Source organism: Gigantopelta aegis, chromosome 8 (assembly GCF_016097555.1).
Source record: "Gigantopelta aegis isolate Gae_Host chromosome 8, Gae_host_genome, whole genome shotgun sequence".
NCBI lineage: Eukaryota > Metazoa > Mollusca > Gastropoda > Neomphalida > Peltospiridae > Gigantopelta > Gigantopelta aegis.
This window is the reverse complement of record NC_054706.1, coordinates 24,650,214-24,669,001: the sequence shown is the minus strand read 5'-3', so window position 1 is coordinate 24,669,001 and position 18,788 is coordinate 24,650,214. Positions and strand designations below refer to the sequence as shown.

The 18,788-nt window shown below is 36.9% G+C and overlaps 1 long non-coding RNA gene across 1 annotated transcript; it reads left to right on the top strand.

The window, feature by feature from the left end:
• Nucleotides 1–3,695: 3,695 nt before the first annotated feature.
• On the top strand, nucleotides 3,696–17,864 carry LOC121380176. The gene is made up of 3 exons (XR_005958889.1): nucleotides 3,696–3,849; nucleotides 15,301–15,440; nucleotides 17,673–17,864. It is a non-coding gene; the product is annotated as an uncharacterized LOC121380176 (long non-coding RNA).
• Nucleotides 17,865–18,788: the final 924 nt, after the last annotated feature.

Sequence of the window (18,788 nt, the reverse complement as noted above, 5' to 3'; positions counted from 1 at the left end):
CAACTGCAGCACAAACCACAGAAATCCTATCCAGTGATCCATCTATATAAACAGGAATATAATCTCTTTGTTCTTTGAGATTCGTACACTCCACCAAAATGTGGCGTACCGTCTGAATACACCGACAATGTTCACACTGATGTGGAGGATCCTTCTTCAAGATAAATGAATGGGTCCAGTAGGTATGATCGATGCGAGCTCGACACAAGACTATTTCATCCTTCCTGCACTGCCTATAGGAGGACTGTTACTCTCCTCAGAATGGCTTGATAGCATGAAGCGTGTTCGCAACCGCACCGTCCCATCATGTTGCCAAGTCGAACAAATAAATTGGTTGATACTATATTTAAAATTAGTATAAGGCACACCAACCCTGGCATGAGGCAAATCCAAAGCAGACTTGGCAGCTGAATCTGCCTTTGCATTACCCCTGATGCCAACATGGCTGGGCACCCAACACAATACAATATCTTTATTGGCAATGGATAAAACGATACTTTCGTATCACCATACCAATTAAGGGATGGTCCAGCTTCATATTACGTAAAGCATGGAGACACGAAAGTGAGTCGGTAAAAATAATAAATTTGGATGCACTAGAATCCTTTATTTCTTCCAAGGCTTTAATAACTGTCCACACTTCAGCACTCATTATTGATGCTGAGTCAGGCATTCTCATGGAAATTATTGCCACAGAAGTTCCATCCCGTGATCCGTCTGTATACACAGGAATGTAATCCCGGTACATGTCTTGAATTTCCATGAAAAATTGCTTGTAGGCAACAGCATCTGTACGATCTTTCTTCAGATGCGAAAGATCAAACACAATTTTAGGTGGTGCAATACACCAAGGTGGTAATATAAAATATGAAGGAGTTTGCAAAGTGTCATTTAAATCAATGTTGAAAATCAACAAAAACGCTGAATGCAAAGACCAAAAGTACAGATAGCATTTGGCCGTGCATCAAACAACTTTATATATTTGTTATCAAACACCGCATCATGTGTAGGGTGGTTTGGTAGTGATTTAATCTTGATAGTATACTGTAGAGAAAACCTTGCACGTCTAGCACCCAAACAAGGTTCGTATGCATCAACATACAACCTTTCTGCAGGAGATGTTCTAAATGCACCAAGACAAAGCCTAAGTCCCTGGTTGTGTATAGGATCTAGCATCTGCAAGTAAGACTTGCGTAACACACACACACACAATGCATCAATAATCAAGTGTTTACATCACAAGAGATCTATACAGAGTATGTATTACAGACGAAGCATAACCTTGCTCCCCATTCCGTATTACCAATAACTTTTAAAATATTGAGAGCCTTTAAGCCCTTTCTTTTTAACATATTTAAGATGAGGCACAAAGAATAGCTTCCTGTCAAATATAACTCACAGAAATTTAGTCTCCTCCACAACTGGAATTGGATTTTTGTACAAGAACAACTGTGGATCTAAGTGGAGACCTCTTTTCTGGCAGATATGTATACAAACCCTTTTTGCCTTTCAGAACTAAAGCCATTCTCAGTTACCAATTGATGAAGTTTATTCAAAGAAAGCTGCAACTTGCGTTCAATGATACTCATATTAGACGATCAATAGCAAACCTGAAAATCATCGACATATAACGAGCAATCCACATCAGGTGTTAAACACTGGGTGATCCTGTTAATTTTTACAGACAAGACAGTTACAGATAGGATACTACCTTGATGTACACCCATCTCCTTTTGGTGAATATCGGACAAAGTCGACCCCACCATGCTTGTTTTACAGGTTCTACATGTTAGGAGAATACGACAAATATTGCTGTTCAGCCATGAGTGTTCCCGACACGATTACAACGTGAAGCTTGTTCGAAACCGCACCGTCCCAATCATGTTGCCAAGTCGAAAAGATAAATTGATTGATATTATATTTAAAATCAGTATACGGCACACCAATCCTGGCATGAGGCAAATCCAAAGCAGACTTGGCAGCTGAATCTGCCTTTTCATTACCCCTGATGCCAACATGGCTGGGCACCCACCAAAATACAATATCTTTATTGGCAATGCATAAAAAGACACACTTTCGTATCACCATCCCAATTAAGGGATGGTCCAGCTTCATGTTACGTAAAGCTTGGAGACACGAAAGTGAGTGTCAGTAAAAATAATAAATTTGGATGCACTAGAATCCTTTATTTCTTCCAAGACTTTAATAACTGCCCACAATTCAGCTCTCAAAATTGATGCCGAGTCAGGCAGTCTCATGGAAATTATTGTATCTGATGGAAAAACTGTAGCACAAGCCACAGAATTTCCATCCCGTAATCCGTCTGTATACACAGGAATGTAATCACGGTACATGTCTTGAATTTCCATGAAAGGTTGCTTGTAGTCAAGAGCATCTGTACGAGCTTTCTTCAGATGCGAAAGATCAAAGACAATTTTAGGTGGTGTAATACACCAAGGTGGTAAAACAAAATATGAAGGAGATTCCAAAGTTTTAGTTAAATCAATGTTAGAAAGCGACAAAAAAAATGCTGAATGCGAAGACCAAATGTACGAATAGCATTTGGCCTTCCATCAGACAACTTCATATATGTGTTATTGTGGTGGAGTGATAGAAACTAGGAAAGATACATTTTGACGAAGAACTGTGATAGAGTCCTTTCGATTCATTCCTCAACTTTTGTTGCATTTTCTCTCAGATACTGAATTTTATTCTAAATTTTAATTTTATCTTTTTGTGATATTTGTATTGTTTGAACAGTGCTTTACACTGTGTTTTTATTTGACTTTTTAAATGTTTATATTAATGTTGATCATCATTTAATGGTTTGCATTTACCTTAGTTTGACACCGAATAGCCGATGTATTTTTCGTGCTGGGATGTCATTAAACATTCATTCAGTATTAGTTCCTGGATGGCGGTTGGGCATTCCAAACGAATGCACACAATAGCGATGTATTTATCGTGCTGGGGTGTCGTTAAACATGCATTCATTTATTCATTCATTCATGCATTCGTTCATTCTAAACGAATGTGCACAACATCCGGGGAAACTCATAAAAATAAAGATCGGCTATTAACCACCCCATGAGAATCATGAGTAAACTCTTTGAAAGTTTTCAGCTCCCATGAGTCCTTGGAAATCATCCATTGCTGACGATGTGTCACAAAGGAAGAAAATGTTTTATTTAATGACTCACTAAACACATTTTATTTATGGTTATATGGCGTTGGACATATGGGTTAAGGACCACACAGATATTGAGAGAGGAAACCCGCCGTCGCCACTTTATGGGCTACTCTTTTCGATTAGCAGCAAGGGGTCTTCTATATCCACCATCCAACAAACAGGATAGTACATACCACGGCCTTTGTTACACCAGTTGTGGAGCACTGGCTCGCACGAGAAATAGCCTAATGGGTCCATCGACGGGAAGCGATCCTAGATCGATCGCTCATCAGGCAGGCGCTATACACTGAGCTATGTCCCGCCCCATGTGTCATTAGCATCAGATGATATAAAACAAGTGACTGAGAATTGCGGAAAGCTGCCTGAACCGTAACGACAAGCACGAACATAAATGACAGGATAAGAGGAAAGAAAAAACTACTCCACTTTAATGAGTATGCAATTTGATACCCTCATTATGCATCATTCCAGTCCATTTCAGCTGGAGATGAAGCACGAACACCAGATGGTAAAAACAAAATGACGGAAAACGCTATATAGTGACTGAGCTTCGCCTTGTCTCTCACTTTCTGCTTGAAGACCTGCCGCCATGCTGATGTTCGTTTTCTTCTGCTGCCTCCTCCTTTCGTTTGGAAGTGTGAGCACCTGGTATACAGCGAGTATGTATTTTGTTTTAATGGTATAAGTCTCTTAATACTGGTGTTGGTAGTCCTTGAGTGATTGCTTCACAGGATTTTCTTAAAGGGTGGAAACTGAGTTGAATCTGTTGCTTTTTTTTATTAAGTATGGTGTGCGGCACTCGATTGGCTGGTTAATATGATATAGTGCCACTGGAGTGTTGTCTATTCCTACTTCTATTTCTAGTTTACTGGCTTTAGTAGCGAAAGAATCATTGAGGTTTTGATTGGTTTTAAATATAAGTCCTGGTTTAGCTATGATTGGAGTGAGTTCCTTAACTGGGTGATCGATTTTTAGCGAATGGATTTTAAGATGATAGTTAAGATGTTGAAGATTGCGGCGGTATTTGAGCGACATAATATTAAACTCAACTTCTAGACTTTGTCCACTGGTATTTGAAGGAAATTTAGCTATAATTCTAAGAGCTTGGTTTTGAATAACATCTAATTTATGTAACAGTTTGGGGGCAGCGCAACTATAGGCTTGGACTCCATGATCTATTCTGGAGAGTATGCATGCTTTGTAACCATAAGCATTGCCTCTGTTTGCGCTCCCCAACTGGTACCTGAAATGGCTCTTAACAAGTTTAGAGTATTTTTTGAGTTCCTGCCTATGTCATTGATATGGTCACTAAAGGTTAGTTTTGAGTCAAAAGTTACACCTAGAAATTAAAATTTTTTGACTCTTGGAATTATTTTGTCACCTGATTTAAGTTGGTGATTATCTGATCTATTGACTTTATTAAAAAGCATATAGACAGTTTTAGTTTGTGATAGTTTAATGCCCAAATCCAGGGCCCATTTGTTAAGTCTATTCATATCAGCTTGCATTAGGTGAAATAAATTAGTGGTTGTGTTGCCTGTGCGCCAGATGGCGCAGTCATTGGCAAATAGTGCTTTGTTTAATGGCGTGGTCGTTTTTGTTTTTCCTTTAGCATTAAGTGCTTTAGTTATGTTATTAATAAAAATGTTGAATAAGGTTGGTGAGAGGACCGAACCTTGTGGTATGCCATTAATTATTTCAGTTCTATCTGAATAGTGACCGTTCACTCTAACTGAGATTGATCTATTATGGATGAAATTGTTGATAAAATTAAACATATTACCTTTAATACCGTTACTCTGTCATTTATTTAGTAGACCTTGACGCCATACCATATCAAAAGCTTTTTCAATATCTATGAATATTGCTAAAAACTATTTGATCTATTGTTGAATGTTTAGTTCTAAATCCGTTCTGTACATTAGTTATTAGGTTATTTTCAAGTAGGTAATTACTGAGTCATTTATTGATAATAGTTTCTAAGGTTTTGCACATATGGGATGTGAGTGTTATCGGTCTATAACTCCCTGGGAATGGTCTTTTCCCGCTTTAGGGAGACTAAAGCAGTCTGCATGTGTCCACGCAGTGGGCATTTGACCCTCCCTCCAGATTCGGTGAAAGAGCGATAACACTACCTTTATGGCTACGTCCGGCATGTGATTGAGTAATGTGTAACTTATTTGATCAGGCCCGGTGGCAGTACTTTTTTTTAGCTTTAAGAGCTGTTTTTAATTCTAACATCGTTATCGGTTTATTAAATTCTAAGTTATCAGTAGTTGGGTGATTTGCTGTTTTAGTATCATTAGTTGGCAGAGAGTTATCTTTCTTAAGTTTCTGAAAAAATTGTTTAGGAAACTTTTCGTTGCTACTGTTTACTGTTTTTTGTTTATTAGTAGTTGCTATTTTAGGTTTTTGAAGGACTGTGGAATTAGCGCGTTGTCCTTGAATAGCCTGAATTTGTTTGCACATTTCTCTAATAGATTTTCGCCGCAAAATGTATGCCACCTGGCTTGTTTAGCATTGATGATAAGCTTACCTATTACGTTTTTGGCTATTTTATATTTAGTGTGATAGTCTTGTTTCCCTGTTTTTTTTATAAATTTTACGCATCCTGTTCCTAAAGCCGCATTTGGATTTAATTTCGTCCGTCCACCAGTTAACTGGTCTATTTTTATTGAAGGGTTTAGTTTTAGGAATATTCTTTTCAGCTATTTCTATTATTTTATTAGTAAGTTTATTAGTGGCGTCGTCAATGTTTAGGCTATTTTCTAACTTAATTTTGCTACAGTAGCTTGTAAAGCCAGCCCAGTTAGCTTTATTAAATGTACATTTATGTATACATTTTTCTTCTTTTGTATAAGTAGTATTACATTTATAGCTGGTTAGAATACGGAGGTGGCCGCTATTGAGAGCTTCTAACACCTCCCATTGGGCGTTTGCACCTATATTGTTAGAGGTGATAGTTAGGTCGATGGCGGATGTGCCCAGATAGTCATGTATAAAGGTAGTACTGCCATCGTTGAGACATACTAGACTGTGTGTATTGATCAATTTCTCTAGTATGTCTCCTTGCCAAGTTTGATATAATAGACGTGTTGTCATTCCATCCAGCATGTGGCCGAATCTATCTAAAATGTATTCCAAGTGCTTGTAAATAACTGTAAATGACTGTATGTTCAGGGGATACAATAGATCATAGTAAATATAAGGAGGACACGAACACTTAAAAGTATAAATATACGTCTTTGCTATGCAAACATTATATGGATAATTAGTTTCTAAACTGCACATATTTGAAGAAAATTATATCTGAAATGTTCATTTGTTTCAAAGTATTTCAGTCCAACCACGAATAGACTGGTAGACGTATAATAAACCGAGTTACGTGAGCAAGTGAGTGTTAAAGGCATTCAGTCACAGATGGTTGACCTAATTAATAACCTAACAAAGTATTATCTGAAAATATACACATTTGATTTGTTGCTAAAAGTACTTTATTTAACGATCTACATAGCTACCATAACCCACTTATTATTGATATTTTGTCAAACTAATTGAATTATGTCGACGGTCAATAATTCCGGGGAAAATAACAGCTATTTGGAGCGAAGAGGTGTGACTATTATGTTTTAGTCACGTGATGGGCATTCCCTGAATAACCGCAGTGTCAAAACGATTTGCCAAGCTCGTGTAACGAGAACGCTTGACCGTCCTCTGCGAAGTAGGGTAGGCCCTAAATCGAAACAAAAACAATAAAAATAAGTTATTAAAAATAATAAAAACTAATGTGCTGGATGATAATAAGCTTGTACATTAACTTATTTTAGTAACAGAAGCATTTTAAACGGCGACAGTCCCGACTAGTTAAGCCTGTGCATGTACAGCAGGTAAAGTTATCGTTAGTTGTACACGGAAAAATCTAAACACCGCCATCATTTTTCACTTTGTCAAATTCATTATTATGCAAAATATGCCATGCCCCCATGGGTAATTATTACAGCTGGCTTAGGATAGGAACTGTTACATTTTAAAAGAATACTGTGAACTAGACGGTGTTTATATACGAAGTGGCTATGTATCCGGTGGCCGTGTATATAGCTCCACTAACGAGGGCTGACTATATACACAGCAAAAATGTATATAGGCGGTAAATAAGTATGTGATTGATCCATATTATCCAACAACATAGAACAGATGGAATATATACTAAGTACGAACAGTGCGTGGTCTGTACAGGGGGGGGGGGGGGGGGGCAATTAAATATCAATCTAGCGGATTCTTTTGTGTACGTTTTCCATAGACATCTACAATATATGAACAGCGTGATATTGCCCCTGTAATACTCTAATAATAATAATAATAATAATAATAATAATAATAATGAATTAAAATTATAGCACAAGCCACAGAATTTCCATCCCGTGATCCGTCTGTTTACACAGGAATGTAATCACGGTACATGTCTTGAATTTCCATGAAAAATTGCTTATAGACAACAGCATCTGTGCGATCATTCTTCAGATGCGCAAGATCAAATACAATTTTAGGTTGTGTAATACACCAAGGTGGTGAAACACAATATGAAGGAGTTTTCAAAGTTTTTGTTAAATCTATGTTAGAAAGCGACAAAAAACGCTGAATGCGAAGACCAAATGTACGAATAGCATTTGGCCTTACATCAGACAACTTCATATATGTTATCAAACACCACATTATGTGTAGGATGTTTCGGTAATGACCTAGTCTTGGTAGCATACTGCAGAGAAAGCTTTACACGCCTAGCAACCAAACAAGATTCGTGTGCTTCAATGTACAAGTTCTCTACAGGAAATGTTCTAAATGCACCAAGACAAAGTATCTGCAAGTAAGACTTGCGTGCCGACACATACACAATGCATCCGTAATCAAGTTTTGTCTTCACGAAAGATCGACACAGGCGGATCATAACCTTTCGATCTGCTCCCCATTCCGTATTACCAATAACTTTTAAAATATTGAGAGCCTTTAAGCCCTTCCTTTTTAACATATTTAAGATGGGGCGCAAAAGATAAATTCCTGTCAAAAATAACACCCAGAAATTTAGTCTCCTTCACAACTGGAATTAGATTTTTGTCCAAAAACAACTGTGTATCTAAGTGGAAACCTCTTTTCTGGCAGAAATGCATACAAACATATTTTGCCTTTGAGAATCGAAAGCCACTGTCAGTTGCCGATTGATGAAGAATATTCAAACAAAGCTGCAACTTACGTTCAATGATACTCATATTGGACGATGTATAGAAAATCTGAAAATCATCGACATATAACGAGCAATCCACACCAGGTGTTAAACACAGGGTGATGCTGTTAATTGTCACAAAAAATTAAGTTTCAGACAGGATACTACCTTGAGGCACACCCATCTCCTGTGGGTGAATGTCAGACAAAGTCTACCCCACCCGAACATTAAAAGATCTATCTTTTAAAAATTGAGAAATAAAAAAGGAAGTTGACCTCTAAGGCCCAGGAACACTGAAACCAAGTGCTGATTATGGATGAAAGCTTCCCTACAAAACGTTTCAAATCTAACAAGATGATCAATCGTGCTACGTCTAGATCTGAACCGACATTGCACGTTAGTAAGCAATTTGTGGGATTTAAGATACCAGACGAGTCTACGATTGATAATTCGTTCCATGGTTTTACACATGCAACTTGTCAAAACGATAGGGCGATAACTAGTAGGATTAGTTGGATCCTTACCAGGTTTGGGAAAAGGAATAATAATTGCTTTCCTCCAATCAGAAGGAAAGTCACCAGAAATCCAGATGTGATTACAAATATTCAAAAGAACCATCAAAGATGATTCAGGTAAATGTTTCAATAACTGATAATGAATTTCATCCGGTCTTACTGAAGTATCCTGGGCTCTACGAAGAGCATCCTGCAATTCCTCCATAGAGAAATGCCTGTTGTATACTTCAGCATTTTCGGATGAAAAATTAATGGACTGCTTTTCAGTTTTAGTTCTGACAGATGTAAAAGCATCTGTACTGAAAGCAGAAGATGAATTATGAGAAGAATTATCAACCAATGCATTGGCAATATCACGGTAAGACGTAACATCCGTATCCATGGCAGATCAATGATGAACTGTATTACTGGTTTCTTTACCTTTGATTTTATGGATCCTATTCCAGACAGATTTCACTGATATTTGTGAATTCAACTTGGAGACAAAAGTTCTCCAAGATGTTTTCTTACTTTGTCTGATCTCTCTGCTAGCCTTAGCCCTAGCAATACGAAATGCATCCAGGTTATCCGCTTTGTTACACCAGTTGTGGAGCACTGGTTCGAACAAGAAATAGCCCAATGGGTCCACCGACGGGAAGCGATCCTAGATCGATCGCTCATCAGGCGGGCGCTGTACCTCTGAGCTACGTCCCGCTCCATGTGTCATTAGCATCAGATGGTATAAAACAAGTGACTGAGAATTGCGGAAAGCTGCCTGAACCTTAATGACAAGCACGAACTTAAATGACAGGATGAGAAACTTTAATGAGTATGCAATTTGATACCCTCATTATGCATCATTCCAGTCCGTTTCAGCTGGTAAAAACGAAAATGATGGTACACGCTGTATAGTGACTGAGCTTCACCTTGTCTCTCACATTCTGCTTGAAGACCTTCCGCCATGCTGATGTTCGTTTTCTTCTTCTACCTCCTCCTCTCGTTTGGAAGTGTGAGCATCAGACATTCAAATAGTATGTATTTTGTTTTAATGGTATAAGTCTCTTAATACTGGCGTTGGTAGTCCTAGAGTGATTGCTTCACAATCTGTTAGTACATACTCTCAATACAATAAATTAGTGCATTTAATCTAAACATTGAACTAGGTGTGTAATATGTACAATATTAATATGGTACTGAATGAGATATTTTATTTCAGCCGTGCGTTTTATCGGGGAAATAGCCATTAGTCCCTCATAAAATATGTTAAACCTTCAGATTTCTGTAACCGCCATGGCCCGATTGAAGAAGCAACCAGTGTTTGCCATCCTCTCTTACTTTCAAAGTTAGATGTGCAAACGTCGATATTGAAAGACAAGTATTAAAGGGACACACCCTAGTTACGTTTATTTGTTAACCATTACGGCGTTGTTTTTCGCTATTAAACCCCATTTTTCACAAATAAAATTGCACTTTACTTACATTTTATTATTTAGAATACACATTTCCATTTTCCAAGTGCTTTTTGGTAATCCTGATGTTTGTAAAACCACGAAAAGCATTTTTTGCATTTTTTCACAAAACGTGTTGTCGAGAAAAAAACGTTAAGCAAGCGAGGTCCAATCTATTTTTAATGTCACAGACGTTGGTATATCACGTGACCGTTATCGTTTTGGTTCGGTTTGTTTTCTCGTGCACGGTTCGCGCAATCAACATTCGATTTGTTGTTGTTCATTTGTGAGATTTTTCTTCACAGTTCGTGAACATTTTCAGTAACAATAAAGTTCAAACAAGTAAGTGTCTCAATACAAAACGTTACAAACCCTTAAAACCAATAATTTTGCTAAGTCTTACGATATCTGGAGAGGGGATACAACCAGGACAGAACAGTTGGAACATGTCCAGGAAAGGTGAAACGAACGCACCCCAAGTCTGTGAAATTTGTCGTGACATAGGCATTGTTGTGCTTCTACCGGTGACATCAGAATACTAACTTTCAAAATTATTTCAAGCTATTGGGACATGGGGATTCCCATGGTATTTATCGATATAAAACCTGCTGTTTCACTCCATTTGATAACAACGTGATCTAAGTGTGTTACAGGTTTGTAGATTAACCAAATTATAATTTATTTTCGCTGGATGGAACTAGGGTGTGCGGCTTTATGGGGACATTCCTGAGTTTGCTGATATTTTAAAGATGTTATCGACTAACAGATACTTTTTAACGATTGTAATTACATATCATATATATTTTTCTGCATAACATGGTAGTGGCTATATATATTAATCGTGTTTCTGATCATTCTAATATCTGTACTAGGTTAAATTTCATTTTATTTCCTAATTTATTTATTTTTTGTCGTATGTACGAAATTATTTGAAGACAAAATCCAGGTTGGGCTTCTTACACATATTAAGACGACCAAAAACACATTAAATATACAGACACTGATATTCTAACCAAGAAATATATTTAATATGTAAGTTTAATCGTAGAAATATTTTGCTAGTCGGAAACATCTTGCAATGCAGCAAACTCAAGAATGTCTCTTTAATGATTGTTGTTTGTTTTTTGTTGTTCTTCTTTGTTGGGGTCTTTTGTGGGGTTGTCTTTTTTTTAAGGAGGGGAGGGAGTAATTGTGGTTAGAAAGTACAGCATCTGGTCAAACAGCTCAAGAAACACTCCAAACATTTAAAATGCTAAAATATTTAAAAGTTCATATTGTATTATGCGTGTCTTAGAAAATGTGATGCTGGTGCTTTATTTTAATTGGGTTAATCAGTATATACGGACAGTTCTACTACTAGAGTAGAAGACAACATGATATCAGTTCTATTGTCAACACTGACTGACCAGTGCTGCAGTAAATGCTAAGGGTTTGGTAAATTATGAGTAATCATGAAAGTAATCTTTGATTATGATTACATTAGCAATGCAATCGATTACGTTTGCGATTACATGACATTCTCAAACATTGTAATCAACTACGACTGCGATTACATGGCATTCTCAAACATTGTAATCAACTACGACTGCGATTACATGACATTCTCAAACATTGTAATCAACTACGACTGCGATTACATGACATTCTCAAACATTGTAATCAACTACGACTGCGATTACATGTCATTCTCAAACATTGTAATCAACTACGACTGCGATTACATGACATTCTCAAACATTGTAATCAACTACGACTGCGATTACATGTCATTCTCAAACATTGTAATCAACTACGACTGCGATTACATGTCATTCTCAAACATTGTAATCAACTACGACTGCGATTACATGTCATTCTCAAACATTGTAATCAACTACGACTGCGATTACATGTCATTCTCAAATCAACTACGACTGCGATTACATGACATTCTCAAACATTGTAATCAACTACGACTGCGATTACATGTCATTCTCAAACATTGTAATCAACTACGACTGCGATTACATGTCATTCTCAAACATTGTAATCAACTACGACTGCGATTACATGACATTCTCAAATCAACTACGACTGCGATTACATGACATTCTCAAACATTGTAATCAACTACGACTGCGATTACATGGCATTCTCAAACATTGTAATCAACTACGACTGCGATTACATGTCATTCTCAAACATTGTAATCAACTACGACTGCGATTACATGGCATTCTCAAACATTGTAATCAACTACGACTGCGATTACATGGCATTCTCAAACATTGTAATCAACTACGACTGCGATTACATGGCATTCTCAAACATTGTAATCAACTACGACTGCGATTACATGGCATTCTCAAACATTGTAATCAACTACGACTGCGATTACATGACATCCTCAAACATTGTAATCAACTACGACTGCGATTACATGACATTCTCAAACATTATATGACTGCGATTACATGAAAACATGTATAAAGTTTGTAAACCCCAGCAAAAAATATGATACTATATGGCTGGGGCCTTGATAAGCACTACCCTACAGCTATTATATAAGCTAGACAATGTACATTATGTGAATAAAATTTGTTTTGTTTAACGACACCACTAGAGCATATTGGTTTATTAATCATTGGTTGTTGGATGTTGGCTGTTGGATGACATATAAAATTACATAGGAATGAATGAATGAATGAATGAATGTTTAACGACTCCCCAGCATGAAAAATACATCGGCTATTGGGTGTCAAACTATGGTAATGCAAACAAATAAAGTGATGATCAACATCAATATAAAAACAGTGTAAAGAACTGTGCAAACATACAAATATCACAGATAGATACTGACTTTTACTCAAAATTTCAATTATATCTAAAAAAAAAGAGGGGGGATTTGTGCGTTATTGGCCATTCTCAAAGAGAATGTTACACCCCTGCACCATGGTGAGGTTACAGCACGCGCAGGGGAAAATTACATAGGAAATCCTTTACATATTTTTATTAATAGCAACATCGTGCAGACAGGGTAGTCCATACCGCTGCATTTGATGTGTGTGTGTTATTTTTATTTTCTTCTTTGTTTTTTTTTTACTTGTTTTTCATTTTTATTTTTATTTTTTGGGGTCTGGTGGGCAGTCGTGGTTATCCTAAAGATTAGATTTGCTTACAATATTGATTTCTAACGGCAAGTCAACTGCTTAATGTAAAATAAATCAAATTTAATAAATAGGTTTTGTTAAATGAAACGGGTATATCATATGAGTTCTTACACCATAGTGGATTGTGTAGCACAGAGGATACTACATATCTGTAATTATACCTTGTATTATGTTAAACACAATAAATAATGTTTTACCTTTTGGCATTCAGAGAGCATAGCTAACCCTTTGTCTAAGTACAACGCGTTTCTTGATGCGAACAATGACATTACTAGTCTTGCTATTATTCATGCTACCTTAAGCTGACTTTTTGTTCCAGATTTTCCGCATCTTGTACAGAACATCCGTCCCAAATCTCAGATGTATATTCTAATACTGGTAGTGTAAACATATATTAGTTCGATAGTTCAGAAGCTGAGAGTGGTAAGGAGGCCTCTATGGTGTCATAGCCTACTTTTCATTTACTTGGACCATGTGAGTCATAGCTTTGCCGTGACAGACCTGGGCAGATGCGTGTCCTATCTTTTGACATCGGTGCGAGTTATAGGTTGACATACTTGGGCAGGTGCGTACCCGCCCATGACCATGGCCTATTTTAAACGGCCCTATGTCGGTATCTCGGTCCCAATCTGCTGTGGTCCTGAACTACTTAGGCTATCCTAGATATACTACATTCATTTCGTTCGTGATATGGCCTGTTCAGCAACTGGAATCAATGTCGAAACGAGAAGTAAGTTAAGTTTAGAGGTAATGTCTACGATGTGGTCAGACTATGGAAAAGGGACATTGCTATTCACATTCGTCCGTTTGACGAAGATTCTGTTGCTTTTGTGCAACCATTTACTGACACGCTGAGTTTAGTCCACTATGAGAAGTGTGGAACAACTTTTACGAGAAGAGATAGCCGATATAGCGTCTCACGAAACCGGTCCATGGCACTAAGCAGTTTGATTGTGAGGACTGTGACTTGGTTTTCACTACAAGAGTCGGTCGTAAAGGGGCATTACTGAGTTTGCTACATTGTAAGATGTTTCCGACTAATAAAATATTTCTACGATTAAACATACATATTAAATATATTTGCTTGTTTAGAATACTAGTGTCTGTATATTCAATGTGTTTCTGGTCGTCTTAATATTTGTAAGAAGCCCAAACTGGATTTTGTCTTCAAATAATTTCGTACGTACGAAAAAATTTATTTTAGTAAATAAAATGAAATTTAACCTAGTACAAATATTAAAACGATCAGAAACACGTTTAATATACAGCCGCTAATATTTTATCCAGAACAAATATATTTGATATGTAATTACAATCGTTAAAAGGTCTCTTAGTCCATAACATCTTAAACATTGCAGCAAACTCAGGAATGTCCCTTTAAGCCACACAAAACAAATATGGTATGTCAGCTGAAGCAAGCCAACAAATTCAAATGAACTGGTGTCCGACCATCAAGCTAGTGAATTGAGAATGATAGTCCATTGCTGTACCATTACAGACTGACGAGACATAATACATTCAGAGCAGAGTAATTTATTTCAAATTGAAGTAACTAAGTTTCTTGAATTTCAGATGATGTATTATATATGAAATCTGTTGGTTTGGGTTTATATCTATCTATATTTAAAGACAGGAAGTATCAAAATTAATAGGTATTAAATGTAGGTCCATTTAGTTCATACTCACAATTGGATTGCATAATATCCCGCTTCACTGGTTGGTGCTTTATTGTGTGTGTGTGTGTGCGTTTGTGTTTGTGTTGGGTGTGTTTATTGTTTTGGTCTTTTGTTTTGTTTTCCAGGTTGTCAAGCTTACTCGGGATATTGTACAGTAGCACCCTGCCTTTCGTACATGCGACAAATATTAAAAAGTGACTGTAGAAAAGGCCAAATATGCTGCTCAATAATAATTTAAATCAGAATGCGAGAAGACATTTAAGAGGTAAAGAAACAGAGACGGATCGAAGAGGTGGGTCGGAGTGTTGGGTGGGTAGGCACCCCGCACGAATTCCAACTTAGAAGTGTATCGAAAAGCCACTGTTCCACGGATAATAATTATTATATTTTTGATAATGGGAAAAATATTATATCTCAGTTGGCTAGGTATCTTTGGAAATGACCGCTTCTAATTGGCTGACCTCTAAACGGGGGGTGGGGGGGGATGGGGGGGGGGTGGGGGAGGGGGAGGGCATCATGGCGTGGCGTCGAGGTAAACTGGGTTAATGTTTTTGGTAGCAGAACAGAACAGAACTTTATTACGCTCAGGCAGTTGCACAACGGCATATGAGGAACACACAATAACAATAGTTTATAGTGACGAGACGGGCTTTACAGGAGATAATAAGATATTGTAGAATAATATAATGACAATATGCTATACTAAGCAAAACAAGAAAGAAACGCGATTTATTTGTTTTCTTAATTAAATTAGTTTACTTCAGTAGTAAATTGTTTAATGTCATGTAGACATGTTAAGCCGATTTTGACAGTGTTTTCCAAATTCATTTTCACACACACACACACACACATATATATATATATATATATATATATATATATATATATATATATTATATATATATATAAAATATTTCTTTTGTTGTTCAGTATACTGAACACACGATGTAGCAAGCAATTAATACAAGTGTTACTGATACATATGTGCGTGATAAAACAAATATACAGACATACCTCCGCACACTTATAGAAACATACATAAATAATTAGTGATAATAATGAATCACACACACACACACACATACACACACATACACACACACACACACACACACACACACACGGGTATTTGGGTATAGGTTACAGTTATTGTAGGGCTTACGATATTTGTCAGTGATTTCTGTTATTAATTTACATAAATTCATGAGGATACTTAATTTGTTATTCGTCATTAACTGCTTAAATTTCATTATACTGGGTTTAATGTAATAATGTGGCTTTAACAATGATTTACGAGAGCCTGCGAAAAGAAAAAAAAACCGCATGCGAATAACTAGTGAAATTCGTCTCTGATATCGTTATTACATAATGTGCATGTTCTATATTCTAATGGAGCGTTGTTCCAGCGCCCTGCTTCAATTGGTAGGTAATGGTTGGATGTTCTCAATTTTAGTAAAGTTGTCCAGGATTTTTTTGGTAGTAAAATAAAATAGTTTTTCCAAATTAAGAGTATCTTTAAATGTAGCGTATGTTTTAACTCTTGATGATGACGATATATCACTATCCCATTGTTGTAGATACTGATAATATTTTCTTAATTTAACACGGTTAAGAAGCTGATTTATTGAAGAGAAATTCATTGACAGTCGTATATCAGTTATGCCTAGGTGATTGAATATATCTTCTATGTGTTTCATCCATTTATAGGGTGTATACTACCAAACCGGGTGTTGTTGTCTATTTGATCCTGCAAATGTAATTTTTGACCGAAGTCGTTAGCCTGATTTTAAAAATGAAACATTTCCGGGCATCAAATAGACAATAACACCCGCAAATCTAAAAACCCCATATGATTATGTCCATTGTAAACTGAATCGTTTTTCTATGGAACTAACCGTGTATTTGGTATTTCTTGAAAAGAATACCTGGCTACAATCTAACTGTAGACCATTGAACCGTCAAGTTAGTCTGACGTCATTAGTTTTCCGGGTGTTATTTTCATTTGACAAATTTGAATTTGAAAAAAACCCCAGGCTTAATGGGTTTTGCAGCTGTTGGGGGTGAGGTAAATGTGGGAATGGGGGCAGCGTCTCTCTTTGTTTTATAAGCGTGGGTTGTGACGTCATGTGGACGCTAACATCTATGAAGCTCGTCCTGACCTACAAACCTGTCAGCGTGGGATGTGACGTTAGCGGAGAAAAAAAACATGCGTTCAGCCAGACCAAGCAGAAAAAGTCCGCTAGACTAGTTTATGCGCTTCATATTAAACCAAATGGTCCTTTCGGGAACCAATCAAATAGTTCGCGAACATTAGCGAAGCGTTCACTGGCTGAACTTAAGGCAGCCCAGTGTGTGTGTGTGCGTGCGTGCGCACGTGATTGTATGTGTCCAAGACAGCGTACTTGAACCTTAATAGGATATAAACACGGAAATAAATCTGAAAAACAAGTGTTTTATTAACTTTTTAATAAGGTGTTTTTTTGTTGTTGTTTTTCAGGTTGAGTATAACCAGAACGATGTCTTCCTCTCTGAGACTGTCTGTTCCTTTATAACTGAGGACCCTTTCAATCGCTTCACTTTTCGATATCTATAATATATCTTGGCGCTATCATACCTGTAATCAGTCCTACTCCTGAGTAAAGATACAATTAAAAAAAATGAAATAATAATAATAAAAACATTTCTTCTATATTCGTGTTTGTAGTTCTAGGGTGTATGACATCAAATAATACCTCATTCTCAACCAACATATATACATGTAACAGATTTACATACTACACGGTTTCTCCTTTGACATAAATCACAGGATTTTGTAGGTTGAGGTCAAGCTGTTAGTGTTCCCGATAGCAAACATCCTTGACAACACCAGAATCGGGAGCAGGACGTGATAATTGAATGAAGAAAGCAAGCAACGTACACCATTTCGAAACTTATGACTCGGGGTTTTTAAAAATGTTTGGTTACAATTTATTTTGATAACTTCAAGGTCAGATGTCAAGGTCAAAGATCAAGAATAGTTAAATACAGCTTTAGAGGTTTAATATCAGAACCAATCAAAGAAAAAACAGTACATATCGAGTCACTTTAATATGATATAAGATATTTACTTTATCCTAACATATTTCCAGTCATAGGAATGGTTTGAAGTAGCTAGTTAACAATATACTTGAATCGGATAACATCTGGCCAGTTTAAAGTTTAAAGTGCACTTAACTTTAAATATAACATTAAATACTGTTATTACTCCTAGTTGTGAGATCCAAGCAGAAACTGCTCATGGAGGGCACACATTGCAGTGCACAGCATCAATAATGGGCCTGTAGAGTCATTAGTTAACTTGTCAAGGGACATGGGAGATTCATTTTCATCGGGTAGTAATGGGGCGATCACACTGGCCCGAATGAGCTTCCGTTTGTTTTCCGTATACGAAAGTGGTGTGATTTTTTAAACTGGCCGAATGTCCCTCCGAATGTGTTTTCCCCAATGTATCACCGAATACTTTCCGTTTGTTTTCCGAATGTTTTCAGTATGGTTTCAGAATGCTTTCAGAATAGACCGAATACTTCCCGTATGTTGACTTCGAAAGGTTTCCTTTCCGAACGCTTTCCGTATG